This window comes from Pinus tabuliformis, chromosome 8 (assembly GCF_031772625.1).
Source record: "Pinus tabuliformis cultivar Carrire ecotype Pingquan chromosome 8, CPIR1, whole genome shotgun sequence".
Taxonomy (NCBI): Eukaryota; Viridiplantae; Streptophyta; class Pinopsida; order Pinales; family Pinaceae; genus Pinus; species Pinus tabuliformis.
The window spans coordinates 605,626,049-605,633,075 of record NC_142294.1 but is presented as its reverse complement, the minus strand read 5'-3'; positions in this window follow the sequence as shown (position 1 = coordinate 605,633,075).

The following is a 7,027-nucleotide window of genomic DNA, read 5'->3' as shown; positions in this document are numbered from 1 at the left end:
TGGCTCCTCTCGACTCTAGTATTGTTTCACCTTGTTCGCCATTCTAGTGCTGCTCACAGGGCAATGTTGTTTGTAGTGGTTTGTTTCTCATTTAGGGTTTAAGGTGTGGTTTCTTTACCATGTCAAGTAATGTTGTTTGCAATGGTTCATTACTCATTTAGGGTTTAGGGTGTGGTTGCTTTACCTATTTCAAGGGGGGTTTAACACTGGTGTTGTTGTTGTTCGTTCTGCACTATCGGGGGTTTATAAATACCTTTGTTGTTGTTTCATCCTCGCAGCCTGTTGTTTGCGAAGGAGCTAGTGGGAGATTCTATCAAGTTCGGTGGTCGACATGCAGATTTCGAGGTCCATGAAGGTAAGTATGGAAATTCATGGGTTTTTCTTGCGAATTTTTGTAATTTTTTTTAGGTTTTTGCCCAAATGTTATTTTTTCTTCTATGTTTGCAAGTTTGTGTTGTAGGTAATTTGTATGGCTATCACAGAAGAGGTATGACGAAGTTTGGGGCAATGCTTGGACATGGTAGTGGCTTCTGTGGCTCTCTGGTAGGATTCTAAATCGTACCAGCCACTGTGTTTTTCAACACTTAAATTTGTTGTTGGGAATTTATCTCTTGTTGCATGGTTTATGGTGGCAGTTTTATGGTTATTCATTCATGGGTTTAGCTCAATTTGTTGTTGGGAATTTAGCTCTTGTTGCATGGTTTATGGTAGCAGGTTTATGGTTAATCATTAATGGGTTTAGCTCAATTTGTTGTTGGGAATTTGGCCCTTGTTGCATGGTTTATAGTAGAAAGTTTATGGTTATTCATTCATGGGTTTAGCTCAATTTGTTGTTGGGAATTTAGCTCTTGTTGCATGGTTTATGGTTATTCATTCATTGGTTTAGCTCTTTTTGATACCGTGACTATCTTTATATGTAGTGTTGCTTGTAGGGTTGAAAATGTGTTTTTGCTTGCCTTTGTTGCTTGCCTCTGCTTAGGAGAAGCATTTCCTACACTTTCTTCCTCTGTTACGATTTCTACTTGCTTGTAGTGTTTCTTTTTGCTTGCCTCTGCTTCTAAGAAGAATTTCCTGCACTTTCTTCCTCTGTTACGATTTCTTCTTGATTGTAGTGTTTCTTGTTGTGTCCTCTTTTATAGAAGGACGTAAAAAAGTTCTGTGATGCCAAGAGAATTATCCCTGTCAGATACATGGTTTAAGTCACCAACTTGGTGCATGTCAGAAAAAAGAATGGGGGTTATGTCCCTACGTTGATTTCAGAAACTCAAATAGAGCCTCCCTCAAAGAGAATTCCTGCACTTTCTTCCTCTGTTATGATTTCTTCTTGACTATGCTTTTGAGAAGCATTTCTTGCTCTTTATTATTGAATACAAATGTAATATTGTTCATAAAATAGGCTCAAGGGGTTATCTCATTCAATTATTGCCAATTTTGTTGCCTATTTGGCTAGTCTATATCCATAGGTGTTTTGTTTGAGTCTCCTTGGGTTATGTATACCAGTTTACATTGACAGGAAATGCCATCAACAAATGTGTGGAAGCATCCTTTGGATTTTTCCAATAGTTTTTTCATAGAAGAAATAATTTTCATAAAATGTTATCCAACCAACAATTTTGTTAGCAATACTTTTATTCCTTTTTCTTTAAGACATTTGTAGTACCTTAAAAATATTTTCCTTCTCTTTTGTGAGGCTGGATATTATTATATTTTTTTATCGTTTGTTTTTCTATAAAAAAATTGTAATTTTAATGTATGCTAATTTCTAAAGAAAAAAAAAAAAACATTACCTTAACTACAAAATGATCCAAAACTTTGTTGCAAAAACAATTCCAAATGGTAATGAAGCATTTCCTGCACTTTATTCCTCTGTTACAAAAAACTTTTTGGTTTGTCTATCCCCTGTCGAGTTCTTTTGCTTATGGTCATTTTGGAGTAAAATTTACTCTGTCTAGCTCCTGTAAAAACTTGAACATGTATTTGTAAGGAAAGGGCATAGCTATCAGCTAACAAGCTAGCTTTATATTCCCACCAGCCAGTCGCATCTTGACTTTACACATCAACTTACAAATATTCCTTGTATACATCTTGACAACACATGGTAAAGGAGAGTTCAAAGGTAGCCTACCTATAATGGATTCTTTATCACCTCTATGAGACAATATTGCCTCATTTCCTTTTTAAACATAATTTTGGTTTTATCCTCCATCTTCCTCCATCTTCATGAAATCTACAAATTACTATCCATCATCTATAAAGCCGAAGTCTCTCATAAATTTTAATAGTGTTCCTCTCTTTTTATGAGGTTCTCCACTTTAGGTTTTGAGAGATATTCTCCTCCTTCAACATGGCAACTTCCACAAGTCACCATTACTCTTTTTAATGCCATGGCTACCTTTATATGTTGCTTGTAGGGTTGAAAAATTGTTTCTACTTGTCTTTGCTTTTGAGAAGAAATTCTTGCACTTTATTCCTCTTTTAGGAAAACCTTTTGGGATTGTCTATCCCATGTGGAATACTTTTACTTATGGTCATTTTGGAGGAAAATTTGATCATTCTCTTGACTTAAAAACCTTGCATATACATAACCAGTTTTACCACAAAAAATCAGCTTGTTCCCTTGAGATGCAATGGGCATCTCTTCTTCTACCTTTGGTTCTCTCAGCAACCTTTATTCTTTATCACCTTTATGAAACAATCTTGCTTCATTTCCTTTTTAAACATATTTTTGGTTTTGTCCTCCATCTTCCTCCATCTTCATGAAATCTACAAATGACTATCCATATTTATTCACTCATTTGTCATTTAATTATTCTCTTGGCTTGTAGATGCTTTATTTGGCTTGTTGATGCTTGTTGATGCTTCACTAGACATGCACTATGTTTGTCTTCTAAGTTAAATTATAGTAAATGAGGTTACATATGTGGTGTGAGGTTAGGTACTTTTATTGTTCACTATTTTATGCAATTTTCAAATTAAAACAAGTGACTTATTTAAGATTTCATTATTCACTCGTTTGTCATTTAATTAACAACTCATTTGATGCTTGTTGATGCTTTATCATTTAATTAACAACACATTTGATGCTTGTTGATTTCATTATTCACTCGTTTGTCATTTAATTATTCGCTTGGCAAGTTGATGTTTTATTTTTCTTGTTGATGCTTCACCACACATGCACTCTCTTTGTCTTCTAAGTTAACTTGCAGTAAACAATGTTTCATATGGGTTGTGAGGTTAGGTACTTTTATTGTTCATTGTTTTATGGAATTTTCATATTGAAACAAATGTCATGTTCAAGATTTCATTATTCACTCGTTTGTCATTTAATTAACAACTCAGTTGATGCTTGTTGATGCTTTATCATTTAATTAACAAAAATGTTGATGCTTATTGATTTCATTATTCATTCATTTGTCATTTAATTATTCTCTTGGAAAGTTTATGTTTTATTTGGCTTGTTGATGCTTCACCACACATGCACTTTGTTTATCTTCTAAGTTAACTTACAGTAAACGAGGTTTCATATGAGATGTGAGATTAGATACTTTTACTGTTCACTACTTTATGGATTTTTCATATTGAAACAAGTGACTTGTTCAAGATTTCATTATTCACTCATTTGCCATAATATTTACAACTCAGTTATAAATGTGTTGTAAATCATTTGGTGTGTAGAGGTGTAACAGAAAATCCCATTTGCATTCTCAGGTAAGATTTCTACATTATAATAGAGTATAGATGTTCCTTCTAAAATGGATTTTGGTTACAATGCCGCAAACACTATGAAATAAGTCAACCTAGGTTGTAAGTCAAAATCTTTATGTGACAAGAAAAAGAGACAATCCATCCAAAATCCACATCATAATGTGGTTACAACCAAAAACATATGACACCCTTATTCTTTATGGCCTTGAGAATCTTTAGTGCCAAAACTCCCTGAGTTACCCGCTTGATCGAAGTAGGTCAACCTACCTAAAAAGGGTTCATTAGGAAATGCTTGATTGTTTCCATATGATTTAGTCCAATTTTGACCTTCCAACCATGGAGGAGTTGAGTACCCATACCTCACATTTTCACTACTAACCCTTGCATTAAGTGGAGGTGTGTGATGAGCATACATAGAATTGACACCTCCTTTGGTAGGAATAAGGAAAGTGGGTAAACCCCCATTTTAATAGTGAGGCACTTGAATTTTTATGAGGTATTGGAATAATGGTGTATAATTTGCAATATTGTCCAATGTGTTTGACATAATCCTGGTTTCATTAGTTGTGCTTGCATCATTGTCAACCATATCGGTCATCCCTTGTTCCTTTTCAAGCATTTTTTTAGCCTTTCTTGATTCCTTTCCCTAGATTTCCATTTTTTTTTGTTGGTCCTTATCTTTCCTTTCTTTCTCTCTTTCAATCCTAGCATCTTCTCGACGTTGTGCTGCAATAATCCTTGTTTCCTTCTTCTCCTTGGCTAGATCCTTCTTTTTCTGTTTTAATTCCTGAATTTCAAATTTCTTTTTTTCAGACTCAACTAATAGGTTTATATAGTCTTCTGAGGTGATTAAATGTGAACTTTGGCCCAAACAAAGACTACCTGGTGTTCCTTTCTTTTTTCTCATTGACACTCTCTCTACTGGTAGCTTTAGGAACTGACCAAGTAACTTCTCCACCCCTCCCACCTACATGTCATTTCTTGGTACTTCCCTTTCAGTATCCGAGACAACTGATTGAACTATATTGTTATCTTCATCTGATGCCTCATTATGTGCTTCATCTTCTTCCATTGATCTATTGTCCACAAAAAATGAACAATTTCATTGTTCAATTCTGTTGGTTGTGAAGGCATGTTCATGCTTTGTTCATTGGTTCTTGAGACACTATGTTCATTCAAATTAATCACGGCTTCTGCCAACCCTGATGGTGGGGTTACCTGTCTTGGTAATGTCAATTGGTCATTTCTGATTCCTAGTGCAATATCAACAATGTCATTTTCAAATACATCTTCATTGTCAACTACATGTTGAACAATGGCATTAACAATATCAACAACAGAAGTTTCATGTACTTGAGTTGGTAGAATGACCTCCATGTTACTGTGAATTTGTTCATGATTATATTGTGTTTCACATACATGTTCATTGTCATCACCATATAAGTGTCCTTGAGAGAGGGAAATCATATTACCAGCTACAACCACATCATCATGTTCATCTACTTCTTTGTGCACTTCAACACTTGTTTGGACATGCCCTTATTCCTGAACATCCACATGAAACACTTGACTACAACCAGTATCATGCATAAGAGCATCATAATTCAGTGGCCTATTCCTGTCCTCCTAAATCCAGTCTTGATATTTGATGGTGTCAGAGCCCTTTTAAACGCTTTACTTGCAAGCTCTGCTAGCTCGAACCTTTTCACATCAACCTCTGAATTCATTCCATCCATGTAACATGCTCTGACCTGAAATAGTTCTTGAAAGGGAAAAACATGCTAACATCAAGGGGTTTCAATCTGTGAGTGGTATGAACGGGCATTTTTAACATGTCAATGCCCAAATTGTTTTCTTCCTCAGTTGTTTGTACAACAATGTGGCTTCCATGGCCATCTAATATCAATAGGTGTATGTTATTAGGTGAGACACCACCTGGTATAGATGCAGCAAAGTCACAAAGCCAATTTAAAAAAAGTTCTTTAGTCATCCATGCATGGGGATGTGAAGTCATGCATGCACTTTGTTCACAATTTTGTATATAGTTTTTTAGTTGATTTTTACCTTTGAATAGATAAGATCCTGGGATTGAAGTACCAATTGCATTGAAAAAACATAGAATAGTTATCCACACCCTACTCTTAGGCAAAATATTTGGCATGTTTCAGCTCCCTCTCTTGGCAATTACCCGCATGCCACAATTCCTTCCCGCCTATAAACCTGTTTAATCACAGTTCCATATATGGTCTGCACCATAAGAATGTTTATCGTAAGCACTAGAAAGAGTGTCATAGAACTTACATACAACTACAGGGCACAAATTTAATGGTTTGTCTCTGTCAAGGTCCTCATCTTTACATAATACAAGGTTTGGATGCCTTTTTTCAAACCCAAACAACCATGATTTACCAAGAAACCCATCTTTGAATGGGTTTTGCCTCCCTTGACATATTTGAGCAACTGTGGATTTGAGTTGTATCAATTCTAGCTCATGTCCCAATTGGGTCATCTCTTTATACCACTCAACCACCCTGGCCTCCTCCTCTTCAGTCATAACTGTAAGAGGCCCTCTACATTTTGTATGAGTGAGCCCATTTATCCAATAATGTATTGATGAGGCGGGAATGCCATGTTTTTTTGTAGATTCCTGAACTGAATAACCATTAAACCCTATGTCATAAATTGCAGCTAAATTTTCTTCTTTTTTTCAACCTCTTATAGCACTGATATTTTTAGTTGAACTTGCCCCTTGGACTGTGGTTGACGGTGGCTTTGTGGGTGATGGTGTGACAACATCAGCTTTAGTCACATGGTCATTCGCAACAACATTGCTTCGAGCATTGTTGACATTCACATCACTTGTCCTGTCCTCATCTGATGAATGGAATCATAGGTGGGCACCCCCTGTCACTCTCCTATCACTTCGCCTTATATGAGAAACATAACTAACTCTTTCCATAGATGCAACTACCTACAGAATTATTGCATGCATTTTGTTAATAATAATTGAAAATTATGCTTTCTTTCGAGCCAAAAATATTTCTGCTTTATTACAGGAAATTATCAACATGTATGTTAGTAGCAGCGTAAGAGATTTTCATGCATATGCATTTTTGACAGTATCCTTGAAAAATCAAATCTACAGAATGAATTTGTTGTATGTCTTCAAAATTATCAGTGATTGTTGTTTTAATAACTTGTTTTTACACTTAAAATACCATCACTGTATTTGTAATTGGAAAACTACTGCTAGTGTATTGAAATTGACCTAGAATTGGTTGTATGTCTTCAATTATGTCATTATATGTTTTGGATAAAATGT